The 15,377-nt window shown below is 37.0% G+C and overlaps 1 pseudogene; it reads left to right on the top strand.

Moving 5' to 3' along the window:
• The first annotated feature begins 264 nt into the window (after positions 1 to 264).
• Positions 265 to 13,693, top strand: LOC132500775 (hyaluronan synthase 2-like; annotated as a pseudogene).
• Positions 13,694 to 15,377: the final 1,684 nt, after the last annotated feature.

The following is a 15,377-nucleotide window of genomic DNA, read 5'->3' as shown; positions in this document are numbered from 1 at the left end:
GTGGCAGCCTGGATGGGAGTAGAGTTTGGGGGAGAATGGATACACGTATATGTATGGCTGAGTCTCTTTGCTGTGCACCTGAAACTATCACAATATTGGCTATACTCCAATATAAAATATAAAGTTTTTTTTTAAAAAAGGAAAGAAACTCAGGGTTAGAAGTCCTGGAGTGCTTCTAGTCCAATGCTCTCCCTGTGATACCATGTATATAACAAGCATGGGACAAGAGTGGTTAACCAAGTGCATCATGTGATTATTTTACAGATGCATTGTGAGAAGTTTCTAAGTTTCCTGAGAATATCTGGAACCACGCTCTTTGGAGCCTCTCTCCTCACTGGAATGATAGTTTCTTATATTGTTGGCTACCAATTTATCCATACAGATGATTACTATTTATCTTTTGGACCATATGGTGCCTTTTTAGCTTTACACTTCCTTATTCAAAATCTGTTTGCCTTTTGGAGCACTGAAAAATGAAAAATTACTGAAATATCCCCATTAACTTGAACAAAACTGTTGCCCTTTGCATTGCTGTGTATCAAGAAGATCCAGACTACTTACAGAAATGTTTGCAATCTGTGAAAAGGCTAACCTACCCTGGAATTAAAGTTGTCATGGTCACAGATGGAAACTCGGAAGATGACCTTTACATGATGGACATCTTCAGTGAAGTCATGGGCAGGGATAAATCAGCCACTTATATATGGAAAAACAACTTCTACGTTAATGGTCCTGGTGAGACGGATGGGTCACATAAAGAAAGCTCACAACTTGTCACACAGTTGGTCTTGTCCAACAGACAATTTGCATCATGCAAAAATGGGGTGGAAAAAGAGAAGTCATGTACATGGCCTTCAGGGCACTGGGACGAAGTGTGGATTATGTACAGGTAGGTTTCCACATCTTCCAGGACAAACATACGTTTAAATAAAGCATCTTTTGTATCTCTCCAGTCATATGCTATGACTTGTCCTATGACACACTACTCCTTTCAGTTCATCTGAAAACAGCATGACTGTTGAAAGCACATTCCGAAAGAGAGAAAAAACATCTTATGAAATGGTTAAGACAATGAAAATGCTTAACTTGTACAGTGTTATTAGTTGGAAATCAAGATTATTTTGAACAGGAGACTCATCCTTCCTTCTCTTCCTCTATCTTACCTTTTCTTCCACCTTGGATGTGCCAAGTCAAGTCCAACATTATTTTCCACAATCTTAAAATCACCAGCCTTGCAAAAAAATAGTGTCTGTCCCAGCAGAAGTGTCTTGAGAAAATCTGCAGGCCGAAGGAAATGTTTCACAGAGACTAGGCAAAATGAGAATGGAGAAAACAATTTTGATTTAACAGGATAAGGAATTCAAGATTTAGACACAGAGGAAAAGAATAGGAAAATGAAAAAGGGTGGGGGAGATCAACTTCCCAGAGCAAAACCTAAGTCATGTTTATTTCACTTTCCAAACAGCATTACCTCATTCACTGCAACTTGAACTTTGAAAACATTAGTGATGTCGTTTGCTTGCATGAAAATCAGACAGGCTGTGTCTCTCATTAATTCCCTGCCTGCACACTCTTGGGTTTCTCCTCTCCTAGCTGTCATTGAGGTTTTCTTTTTTAGAATGTTAGTAGGGTTCCCGTGAGTTTTCTTCCTTTTTTTTTTTTTTAAACCTGCTCTTCCCAAATCTACATCTCCCATCTTTTTTGTTTTGAATTTTGCTTGTATCCTTGACAATTTGACATTGTACCTTTCGGAAAAAATAATATAAAATATGAAATGTTAGAATAGCCTTCCTGCTACAGATCTAACCAGGCTTGAGAAATTTCCTTCCTTCAGGTTGAAGCCTCCAGATAGACTGACCCTAGCAGCAACTGTTAACGGGCCCTGAATCCTTTGTAGATTCTCAGCCCATTCCAACCATCTAAACAGGGTAAAAAAATCTTTTGGCATTCTTAGACCAGTAAATTCCATTCGGTCATCCCTCATCAAATCCCCAGATACTTAACCATCCTCGCCCTATAGCAGTGGAAATTTCTAAAATTTAAATATATGTATAACAGATTTACTTTGCTGTACACCTGAAATTAACACAACATTGTAAATCAACTATACTTCAATAAATATTGAATAAAAAATACACTCTCATCTTCCATTCTGACTGACCCAAAGTCCAAGAGTTGCAGAGCAGAAGCCACAGAAAGACAAAGGGGGAGGAGTTGAGGTTATTGACTCCTGAGCATTACAAGTGATTGAATGTGGAGTCCAAGTTGGTTCAGGATGGAAGGAAGCAAAGTTCAAGTGCTAATACACAAGAGAGAATGGGGGTAGGGGAAGAAATTGACCATCTGCTCATACTTGCTAACCTGGCTAGAGAACACTGTTTAACTGTGCAGAGAGATGGCCAAAATGATTGGTTTCCAGTTGCAGCTGGATCCTCAGCACTGGTCAGCACTCTTTTCATTTGATTTGATCTTGAGTAAATGTTTTGCTAATTGTTCTCATGTCTATTATTTCATATTTTCACCACTTTGCCAAGGCCTTACCCAAACTCCTCCCTGCTAACTACCGTGATCTTGCCTCCTATGAAAGAGAATATAAAAAAATACGTGTTCTGAAGGCTGTCAAGATCTTCTTTACTCTCTCCTGCTTACAGTTTCAAAGTTACCCTTCCTATCTCAAGGGTAACCTTCCATCTACTCTCCTGGGCTCTTTGGGTAGACATCCTCTGGTCTATTCCAGACCAATCTTTATCAATTATCACCTCTTCCTCTATCTCTCTCAGCTGTCATTTCTAGTCTTCTCTACTGACTACTATCTCAGTTTTATAGCCCCTCAAATAATTAATACTGACCTGGAATATTGAGGAAAGATTTAGTCTAGGATAAATGCAATGTGGTAGAGAATTCATCTGTGATTCTAGTGGCTCCTTTCAGAGACAGAGAAGATAGAAAAACAGAAGAAGAAAAATAACAAAGTGAAAAAATGTTGGTCCCCAACTGCAGCGTCAAAGTGCTATCCAGGGTTCGTAACACACGAAGACTATAATTGCCTTATGGAGAAAATAGGTTTGTTAGATGAGCTTTACTCAGGCATGAGTTATAGTGTAGTTATAGTTGGACATGAGTTCACTGTTAATGAATCATGTGTGTGTGTGTGTGTGTGTGTGTGTGTGTGTTTTAAAACAGAAGCACAAATAAAAAACGTTTAGACATTAATCACTAGACAAAAATATTGTGATCAGAGGCTTGGAGGACCCTAACCCTATATTTCTGCTGGAAGCAAATTTGCTAATTCATTGTTCATAGAAACTTGGTAGAACATAGCTACTGTGAATAATGAGAATTGAATGTATATAATATTTGATTGGTTCCTGTTCTATATAGGAAGTCTAAGAGTAACTTAAATATTCTGAGGGCCGATGTTGAGAATGTTATATAATATGTTTCTTTGTATTCTTCATTTTATAGGATAAGATTAAGAGCACATTGAACTAGGAAAGGGAAAATCTGAATCTAGATTCAACTTAGTTGTTTAGATTGGTGTTTAAGGGCCACCATTATAGGATTTCCTGATTCCCTTTTTTAGAATAAGAATTCCAAATATTTGGAATAAGGGGTTTCATTGCTTAAGACTTAGAGGTGACAACATTTGGTTTCTCACTTTTCCAGCTGGCTTGTCACCTTTGCTTTATACCTTCTATAAACTTCACTTATGTTTAAGCCTTCCTAAAAAGGAAAGGAGAATAACCAAATGATTCCTTTTTTAAAAAATTCGATGTTTTGAAGATATTCTAGGCTGAGCAGAGACAAGAATTATAACAATTTGGGTAATTCATTCTATCAAAGAAGGAATATATCTTCCTAATCTCTTTCAAGACGAGTAATAAAGAAACGCCAAATTGTTTAGGTGTCCAGAAGTAGAGGCTTTCCATTGGCTAGATTTGAGATCTTATACCATAAACCAAATACTATAAGAGAGGATTGTCCTCCCCATTCCCCATCTCTCTCCCAAAAGAAAGATCATCTTTTTTTTTTTCCTGTGAGGACATTTTTTTTTCTGAAATTATTTACACATTAATTTCAAATGGGCTTTTTTAGCTCTAAAATTCTTAGATTTTATGATTTTGTATTTGCCACTCCCATCATTCACCATTATGTATTTGCTGCTTAATCTGAAGCTGGTAAATCTAGCTGCATGCTTACATGTAAATTCCATTTATCCAGAATGCAAATAAATAGAAAAAGATTTTTTTAATGAAAATATCATGTAATATTGATAAAGTCCCAGAAGTCTGTTTAATATAATTAATGACCATGTGCTGTGAATTTTGATTGAGCTTTTGGTCAACTGTGTGCAATATTCTATTTTCGTGAAGGTTTTTTTTTTTTCTTTTTTCAGTACGCGGGCCTCTCACTGTTGTGGCCTCTCCCGTTGTGGAGCACAGGCTCTGTACGCGCAGGCTCAGTGGCCGTGGCTCACAGGCCCAGCTGCTCCGCGGCATATGGGATCTTCCCGGACCGGGGCACAAACCAGTAGCCCCTGCATCGGCAGGCGGACTCCCAACCACTGCGCCAACAGGGAAGCCCCGTGAAGGTTATTTTTTCTCCCAGTTCTTTGGTTTCCCCCATCTTCTGCATGCATATGGTCCCATACAAATTACCAGTCATATGTACTCTTTTTCATCAAACAATGCAGTTCTTAGGGCCTATATTAAACAGATAAAACTGTGTCATATATATTTATGTACTTCCTAAACAAAAGATTATGTTTCTATTTTAAGTAGTATCATATTCAGCAGGGTCAAAGTCAATGAAGAGATGCTGACTCAAGATGCAACAAATACTTTTGTTAAGTTTCCATGGGTCCAGGCTTTACTACAGGAACTTTCATACATTGTACTCCAAGGCTGTAATTCATGCTATAAATGAATCATAATCAGCTGTAAACTGTTCTCTAATATAATTCTTTCCTTAGTAGATGGCCCAATCTAAGGATTCTTACATTGTCTTCTCAGGTACACTGACTTGTTTATGTTTGTTGGACATTGGATCAGGCATTAGTGTTTGCTCTCTGTGTCATATTTTATTTACAGCGATGATAAGAACTCCTTTCCTCATTGGATTAGTGTCCTTAGTTTGTGCCTCTGGTTTTGATTTATCACTTCTTAGTATATATGCCTTCCTTTTATTGAGCATTTACTATGAGCTAGTCCTTTTAAGCACTATACATACATTATCTAATTCTCCATCACAATAAACCTATGATGTGGATATAATTATCCATATTTTTCACCCAAGAGATGGAGACTTAGAAAGGTGAGGTAAGGAGTCTAAGGTTAAGAAGCTAGTCCAAATGAATATAACTGGTCAATGGTGGATTGGGACTCAGATCTGTCTGATTCCAAGGTTTTGCATAGTGCTTTCTTTTCCTTTCAGTAATGTGTTTACTTTGGTCTGGTACTCTTAGGACTTCAGGGGGCTGGAACCATATTGTGTTTGCTGATAAATAACTATTTGTGAATTTTGTTGTTGAGGTTCTGGCTGACCCCTTTTCACTAGAGCAATGTCCCAAGGGAAGGAAGAGAAAGGAGGACTTTCCATTTATTTTGTGGTTAAGTGGTGGCAGGGAAACTAGGTAGTTGGGTCACAATCAAGAGTAATTTCAAATGTGGTAGAAAGAAATAGTCTCGCTGGGTTCAGGTTAAGATGAAGGGTCAAGATTAAGAAAGGATTGAGGTTTACAAGCAGACAAAGGATGAAGGCAGTAGCAACAGACAGGGTCTTGATTTATCTTCAGCCTGTTTCCTCATTGAAGGCAGCCAGAAGAGTTAAGGTTTCCTCTTGTTGTGTAGCTCTCAGTGCCCTTTGAAGTGGTTCGGGACAGGCAGAGGTGGAGAACACACCAATCAATCTGAAAGGAAATATGTTTAAAAAAAGATGAAACATGGATACTCAGCATTTTAGACTTGGGTCTTAGAAGTTGAAAAACATATGGTAGAATAAATAACAATATTTCTACAGGATATTTTTATTTAAATTGTTGTGAGGTAGATTAACTTTAAGACCAGTGAGATAAATTGGAATGGACTTACAGTCTAACAGCTTATTTCACACATTTATAGCAATTTATATATCTAACTGCTATAGGTGTGTTGGATACATTTGAACTCGTTCATTGTGATAAAATATTCTTGATATGTAATCCATTCTCATGTTCCTTTTAGTGATTCTCTTTACTGAGTTCCCTGTTCATGGTAATTAGTGGGTTTACTTAGCAAGTATAAACAATTAAAGATTATTACCCTATACTAATGGCATATATGATTTTTCTGTGAGCCTTGTAATTTACCAAGTACTTTAACATACAGTGTGTCACTCTGGTATCATGATGATGGTAACAGTTTGTTCAAGGTCATAAAAGTAGTAAAGTGCAGAACTCAAGATTTCATTGTAACCTCTTGATTTGTTATAAGAGTCAAATCTTGGCCTATTATAAGAATAGAAGGTAGAGGCAATCGTAAAAATCTCTAGTAGAGTTAAATTGGGACTTAGAATGTACTTTATCTCAACTTGTTCTTTTAGTTTATTCTTTGTTTTTTTATGAAAGAGACCCATCCCCGGCCCCCCAACCAATTCTCTGACTCAGGGTTGGCATTCTTGTTGTAAAAGGCTTGATAGAAACCATTAAGCTTTGCAGGCTATATGGTCTGTGTTGCAGCTATTCAACTTTGCTGTTTTAGTGTGAAAGCAGCCATAGATAATATGAAACTGAATGTGCATGACTAGGGTCTAATAAAACTTTATTTATGGCCACTGAAATTTGAATTTCATATAATTTCCATGTGTCACAAAAAATTCTTTTTCAATTTATTTTCAACTATTTAAAAAAGTAAAAGCTATTTTTAACCCCCAGGCCATACAGAAATTGGTGGGAAGGCAGACTCGTCCGCAGACCTTAGTTTACCAACTCCTGTTTTACATACGGAGAAGGCGGTGGCACTGTCTCTTGGCTAGAACAGTGAAGGAGGAGGAGCCATGGTCTTAAACAATTTAGCTGATGATTCTGTGGTTAAGACTGAAGCGGCTGCTTCCCCCCTATAACGTCTTCTTGTCTTGACATTTTCTACTCATGTTAGTCAAAATTTGGTGACTTTGCCTCATTTCCATATCTCCTAGTGAGAAATCTTTTGACTGGCGATCATGTAGTTTAAACAAATTACAGTGATACATTCAGCGTGCACAGAAAGACATTTTGATTTGTTCTCCAATTGTTTCCTGTGTGCAAATCAGTCCTGTGGTTTTTCCCAGTGTGAGGTTAAGCTCCTTGTGAACTGGTGTTTTTCTCCCACAGTTTCTAGCCCAGAGCTAAACAGCCAACATTCATGAAATTGCACACTTCCCATTAATTGGTGAGGAGACAGCTAGAAATCCTGTTTCTACTAGACTGATTTTAAGAAGGACTAGAGTTATACCCTTCACACACAAACAAATTAATACTGTTATATCCATGAACATACATGCTTTCACAGACTGTCGTAGATGGTGGTTTTCTAGTTGGCATTCTATCACCAAAGAACATCCAGAAATTGAACTTCTTTAGAAAACTCTTTGATCCCACTATAACAAACCCCTCCCAGGAGATTTCTGAGAGCTTTCCCTTCTTACAGTTAAACTCACCATGTGAACAATCTTTCTCAGAGAACTTCTAGCAATTTGCTGTTGGAAACTGGGAGGGGCAGGACCAATTTAAATATGCAGAACCTCAGAAGTTTGGTTCAAGTTTCGTCATTTCAGAGAGGCATTTCCCTTGGCTTGCTTATCTTACAAGCAGGCAGAGTTACTTGAATATTAATTCTAGGTTGCCCCCTTCCTGTTGTTTTTAGTCTTATTTTAGCTTTTTCTGGTTTTACCTTTCCCAGCTTGAGTCAATAGAAGTGGGTGTGGCCATAAACTCTGGATGCTGAGAGGTTGAAAGGTGGATTTGAAATTATGCCTTCACTTTCTACTACCCTAGTTACTGGCCTGCTAGGCTTATAGCCGTATACAAAACAGTGACAGACAAGTCATGAGGGAGGCAAAACATTGCTATTGGAGGAATTTGCTTAGGTTTCTGAGGCTTGGGACCCTTGAGTATAAACTGAGGTATTAGAAAAATCCTATTTTCTACAATGAAAAACTTATGCCTAGTTTTTGTCTAAATTTTTTCCCCTAGAAAAGTGAGACCATGCTGGGCCAATATAGAAGGCCAATAAAACAATAAATGGGTTTTATTTAGAAAATATATTTATTATGCTTCTAAATAAGCAATATAAAATTAAAAATTCAGAAGTTAACCCCAAATTGCTATAATTAGTTAAATCTAGAGAGGTGATGAGTTCAGTTTTTATAACCGGATACCCTATATACTCCTTAAGTGATATGTTCCAATAATGCATTTAAATTGCTGTTTTCACCAACATTTTTATTAGTATATAATCTTTTCAGAAAAAACACCAATTAGTAAAACTGACACAGATGCAGTTTTTAAAATGCTGGGATTCCTTAACTTATTATGTGAGCAGGTCATGCTACATATGTATAAATTCTCCTTCAACTGTGAGAGTTTATGCTTCTACAAATTATTTTCTTAGTTTTTTTTTTCTTTTTCAAAACTGGTATATCAAATCCCTACTATTTTAATAAAGTAGTGAAAAAACTGTAAAAATAATTGCTTGTGATATAAATAATTAGGCTAAGTCTTGATTAAATTCCATCTAGGACTGCCAGGCTTGTTGGCAAAATAATGGGAATTACAGATAATACCCCCATATCTGCCAACCATGTCATTTATTGTTTGGATGTGGATGTGAAACTGGTTCATTACATGTTAGCTCTGATCAATTTATATCTACCATGGCCTTGCTACATTCCCAGAAAATAATAATATTAAAAAACAAAATGCAATTCAACTGAGTAAATTTGAAGGTCAAATAATTGGCTTTATTTAATGATTCATGTGTCAGGCAGCATCCCATCTTAGCAGATAGGAACTCTGAGAAGCTGTACATAATGAAAAGGTTTTGGTTTTTTGTTTGTTTGTTTGTTTGTTTTGTTTTGTTTTGTTTTCTGGCAGAAAGGGCTAGAAAAAGGAAGTTTCTAGCAAGAAGTGGATTGTTTCAGGCAAGGTTACCTTCTTTTGGGAGAAGCTGGGGGTTCTATCAGGCAGATTTCCTCACTAGTGCTGACCAGGTAATTCCATATTGACTGCTTGAAAGTCACATTCCTTTTAGAGACCTAAATTATAATTAGGTTCAATATTAAGTCTTGGTTTGCTGACATGGGGCCAAGCACAACTGACTCCATTTTGGGCCTGTTGTTTCTTTTTAACAATTTCCACATTTAGATCAGACTCTCACCCTAACAGAAATGTGATCAAAATTTAAGGAATTGTTCTTTAAAAAAATTAGGAGATATTTTTAAGGAACATTTGCTCGGCACTTAGTGACTGTGAACATGTATATAAAGCTTTTGAGAGAATACAACACACCAGAGAGAGTTCGGTGACTATTATAAGCAGGATAATTCCCAATGTCTGAAGAGCACTTTAGAGCCATGGTCCTCAAGACCCAAACCAATCAAAATCAAATAATTCCAAGAAAAGACCTCATCAAAGGAGTCATCTTTTTAAGTCAAGTGTTTTGCTCACTGATCTTGTGTAACTGAGTTTCAATTTCCCCAGAAGTGTTAAGATTAGCCCCCTTAGCAATGTCTTGGGAGATGGGTGACTGAATTATCCTTCCAAGCTAATGCCAGAGTATTGAAAGGAAAGAAAGAGAAAAAGAGTGTTTCACATTTGGTTAAACTATGAAGTTTTGATCTGGCATCTTTCTTCTGGCAGAAGAAACTTATGTTGATGTCAGCTACTTCTCTTCCTCATCAATTTGATTTTGAGGTTTTAAGCTAGTGTGAAGTTCCTAGAGTCTGCAGGAGCCTTTCTTTATGGGGAGATGTAGACCTAAGGTTCAAGTTCTTGAAGTTTGGCTGCCATCTGAGTAGTGAGGAAGACCTGGTATAGTCACTCCAGAGATATTCAAGGGAGTCTTTGTTCTTAGTGATTCCAAAGCAGATGAGTGGGAAAAAGTTGGCAACATTCGTTGGAGAGTCTTAACCATATATTTGAGGAAACTAGAAGAATTCTGGATTTAATCCAGTTTACAGCTATGTAACAAAACCTCCAATACAATTAACAGGACTGGAATCTAATGTCTACAAAGGTGCAAACACAAATGTCTGTTAGGGGTTCATGATACAGAAAAAACCCAATAATTTTCTTGGTTTCAAAATTGTGTTCTTTGACCCATATCAAGATTGTTTTTAAGAACAACAATTAGAATTTCTACAACTGCTTAAGTTATTTACATCTACTTTTATGTACAAAGGGCTAGATGAATACTTAATACTCTAGAATAAAACATTATCTGAAGGTCATGCAAGTTTCCTTTCTGACAGAGTGTCATTTGCAAAGTCAAGGTCATATGGACATCTTGCTTTAGAATTATACAACCAGTTTTAAGAGAATTGTCTTCCTGTCTCTTATTCACCATATTAAAACTGGAGAAAAATCACTGTTAAACCTGCCTCCCTTTCAATACTGTCACAGAAGTTTTCAATATCTTTCAGACCTGTGGGACAAGTTGCCTAATAGCCTTAGTTAAAGCAATTTAAAAAAAAGACATCTCGAGTGACCAACCCAAGATATTTTCTAGGTCCTAGAAATCTAGGATGCTACCTAAGACATGAAACTTTCATTGCCAAAACTAGGAGCAACCATGGCAAACCAGGAAAAGCTGGTCACATTCTGAGCCATACCTAACCCATCATTTCAGCTGTTCTATACAGCAATGTCATGAATTTAAATATTGAGTTTGCTGAAAAACAAGTTTTTTGTATTGGCCACAATATAACAAACTCTGTCAACCCTGTGATACTTGCTTATTGGGGCCTTGCGACAATAAGGCTGAAGATATCATATATATGCCCACTTTTGACTACATGGAGTACACTCATCATCTTCTCTTCTTTAATTTACTTCTTACTTTCTTCTTTGCAGGTTTGTGATTCAGACACCATGCTTGACTCTGCCTCAACTGTGGAGATGGTAAAAGTTTTAGAAGAAGACCCCAACTTTGGAGGTGTCTGGGAAGATGTCCAGGTACATATGGCTTCACTTTTTGCATGAGTCACTTTTAGTAGCACCCTCACTCATTAACTCCTTGAAGATATATTTACTACACACCAAACTTTGTGCCACATGTTGTTTTTGGTGCTGGATACACATTAGAATGTGCCTCGAACACACTTTACTGTGTCTTCTCTTGTTTAAATTAAAATAATTTATGATTTCTTTGCTTAATCCTGGGTTATAACCCACGTATGTGGTGGCTGAAAAGTCATCTGAAATATAATGTAAGTGTGTATGGTTTCCACCATCTCTTCTTGAGCCATAACTTAATGTTCTGATAAAATGATGTTGGAACTCATTTAATACAAGGGTTAAAAAATGGAAGTATGGGGCTTCCCTGGTGGCGTAGTGGTTAAGAGTCCGCCTGCCGATGCAGAAGACACGGGTTCGTGCCCCGCTCTGGGAGGATCCCACATGCCGTGGAGTGGCTGGGCCTGTGATCCATGGCCACTGAGCCTGCACGTCCGGAGCCTGTGCTCCACAACGGGAGAGGCCACAACAGTGAGAGGCCCACGTACCGCAAAAAAAAAAAAAAGGAAGTATGGCAGGGAATGGATTCTACATCTCATACCTATGTATTTAAAACCCATGGTTTTCCAATTATTTATTTCCTATTATTTGCTGTCAATGCAGAAACAATTAGTGAAACAAATATTAATATTGTTACTAATCATTATCAATATTAATATTGAAATGTATTGGATGGGAAAACAAATATGTGAAAATATGTGAGGTTTAAAATGACTCCTTTGCAAAAGTGCAATTAGCTTTTAGCAAAAGATGAGAAGCATATGGAAATATAACTTTAAATTTAAAGTTTTAAATTACATCGCATTGCTGTGTAAACCATATTTATATGCATGGTGATACTGAAGGGAAAGAAAATGTACTAGATGGACACAGAAATAGCCTGGTGATAAAAAGGAAGCATGCAAAATTCAGATGAAAACTGAACAAAGTTGAGACAGAGGAGGTAATTATGAAATATTGCCAAGAAAAAACTGACAATTTTCAACAGACTTTGTATAGAGCCTTATTTCAGGATTCAAGTTTTGGGTAGAAGCCAGAGCAAACCTTTTTATCATTGGCATTGCCAAAAAGTAGGGAGGAATGAGAAGGAAAATTAGCAGAATTTCATGAGTTGGAAATTAACCAGAGTGGGAGAGAATAGGACTTAAAAATTTTCAAATATTAGATGGTAAGAAAGAGTGGGAGAGAACTTCGGAGCTGAGAATTAAGCCTAAAAAAACCCTCAATATTATAACATAACAACAAGAACAGGAACAAAAATCATAGCAAAAAATTAGAGGATGATGAAGTAGAAAAAAGTATTTATTATCAATGAGTCCCAATATATGCACTCCAGTTACCAAATCAATCCAGTAATACAGAATTAGAGAAAATAAAATATGACCATGTCAAAAATAGGCAAATAAAATAACAAAACACTAGGTAATGACCTCAAGATGGTGCAGATTTTTTTGGAAATTTTAGCTCAGTTTTACCTTTATTTAATTATTTTTAGTTACTTTTATTTTTCTTGCAGATTTTAAACAAGTATGATTCCTGGATTTCCTTCCCCAGCAGTGTAAAATATTGGATAGCTTTTAACATAGAAAGGGTCTGTCGGTCTTATTTTGGATGTGTCCAGTGCATTAGTGGACCTCTGGGAATGTACAGAAACTCCTTACTGAATGAATTTGTGGAAGACTGGTACAATCAGGCATTTCTGGGCAGACAATGTAGTTTTGGAGATGACAGGCATCTAATGAACTGGATGCTGAGTCTGGGCTATGCAACAAAATACACACCTTGATCCAAGTGCCTTACTGAAACACCTATAAAATATCTCAGATGGTTAAACCAGCAGACCCGTTGGAGCAAGTCCTACTTCTGGGAGTGGCTGTACAATGCCATGTGGTTTCATAAACATCACTTGTGGATGACCTATGAAGCAGTCATCACTGGGTTCTTCCCTTTCTTTCTCATTGCCACAGTAATCCGGTTCTTCTACAGGGGTAACGTTTGGAACATCCTCCTCTTCTTGTTAACCTTCCAGTTAGTAGCTCTCATAAAATCATCCTTTGCTACCTGCCTTAGAGGAAATATTGTCATGCTCTTCATGTCCTTCTACTCAGTGTTATACATGTCAAGTTTACTTCCTGCTAAGATGTTTGCATTTTTAACCATAAACAAACCAGATGGGGCACATCTAGAAGGAAAACCATTGTTGTTAATTTCATGGGACTCATTCCAGTATTGGTTTGGTCTGTAATCCTTCTGGGTGGCTTGATTTTCACCATTTATGAGGAATCTAAAAAGCCATTCTCAGAATCCAAAAAGAAAGTTCTAACTATTTCATCATCCATCTATGTATGCTGCTGGGTAGTGGTTTTGACACTGTATGTGGTTTTTATCAAAAAATGTGGCAGGCAGAAGAAGAAACAACAGTACAACATGATGCTTGATATATAATCTTACATTGAGGTTTACAGACATACACAAAACCTTCTTCCTCTAGTTGCTGTGCTGATTGTACAGAGCCATGGCATCAGATTATGGCAACAAAGGAGACATATCACTGCTGCTGGGACTTTTACAAAGACATTTCTATGGGTTTATTTTGATTCTGCCAAATTATTATGCCTCCTCAACAAGAGGAAGCTCAGATTTACCCTGTTATTTCTGTAAAAGTGAAAAGAATTTTGGTTATGCAATTATTCCTACAGCACATCCACCTAACAGTGTTTTGCCCCTGTATACTTCACTAGCCATGCTTTATGTGGGTTATCATGGAAGAAAAGGAGTTTGGAAACTCAAGGAAAAGTTCTTTCAACATATACAATCTCTATATTTTAAATAGATGGACTTTCCCTGGAGGTGCAGTGGTTAAGAATCCACATGCCAATACAGGGGACACAGGTTCGATCCCTGGTCCCAGAAGATCCCACATGCCACGGAGCAACTAAGCCCGTGCGCCACACTACTGAGCCTGCACTCTAGAGCCTGCGAGCCACAACTATTGAGCCTGCGTGCCACAACTACTGAGCCTGCGTGCCACAACTACTGAGGCCCGCGTGCCTAGAGCCCGTGCTTCACAACAAGAGAAGCTACCACAATGAGAAGCCCATGCACCGCAACGAAGAGTAGCCCCTGCTTGCTGCAACTAAAGCCTGCACTCCTCAACAAATACCCAATACAACAAAAAATAAAATAAATAAATTTTAAAAAGTAGCAATATCAAAAATAAAATAAAATAAAATAAAATATAATAGATAACCAACAAGGACCTACTGGATAGCACAGGAAATGCTGCTCAATATTCTGTAATAACCTAAATGGGAAAAGAATTTGAAAAAGAATAAACACATGTGTATGTATAATTGAATCACTTTGCTGTACACCAGAAGCTGACACAACATTGTTAATCAACTATGCTCCAATATAAAATAAAAATTATAAAAAGAAAAACAAAAGCATATACAATCTAACTTATGGACTGTGTTGACAGCTAGTTTTTATTTAAGAAAGACTTCCTACTTAACTTTACCAAATGAAATGCCAAAAGGAATTTTACAGGCCGTTGGCTATGCTGTATTTTTAAATAATTACACTGCTTCAAAATATTGTATACCAACTGTTAAAACAAATTTTGCATTTTCTACATTTTACTCCTCTCTTAAAATACACCTGTGCTTCCTTTTTAAAAAATAAAATACATTATGAAAAAAAAATCATAGTTAAAAATCCTGCCCAGAATGTGGACCTTGATTGACTGCTTCTGCTCATTATAAAAAGAATAAAACGTTTTCTCTCTCTCTACCTTTTAAAAATTTGTAGTTTATTTCTTTGAAAAACTGCTTAAATTTTCAGTATTTTAACTTTTTTTCATTTCTTCTAGAAAAGGCCAAAAAGCCTGTCATGCTTCGGGAGTAGAATACATATTTTTGTGTACAAAAAAGAAATCATTGAGAAGCAAGGCCAGGGAGCAGAAAAGTACAATTTTTTCATAAGATTTAAAAGGAGGAATGCTAGTCCTTGAAAGAAAACACTAGGCATCCAGCACTGGATGACATATTAATATCAAAAAGGAATAATTTGAGAGGATTCTAGCAGTGTTTTCTCAAGCTAGGTAACCTGGTAAGTGAAAAAAATTCAT

Source organism: Mesoplodon densirostris, chromosome 13 (genome assembly GCF_025265405.1).
Source record: "Mesoplodon densirostris isolate mMesDen1 chromosome 13, mMesDen1 primary haplotype, whole genome shotgun sequence".
Lineage (NCBI taxonomy): Eukaryota > Metazoa > Chordata > Mammalia > Artiodactyla > Ziphiidae > Mesoplodon > Mesoplodon densirostris.
Note: the sequence above shows the minus strand (reverse complement) of the source record. Positions and strands in the feature narration are given on the sequence as shown.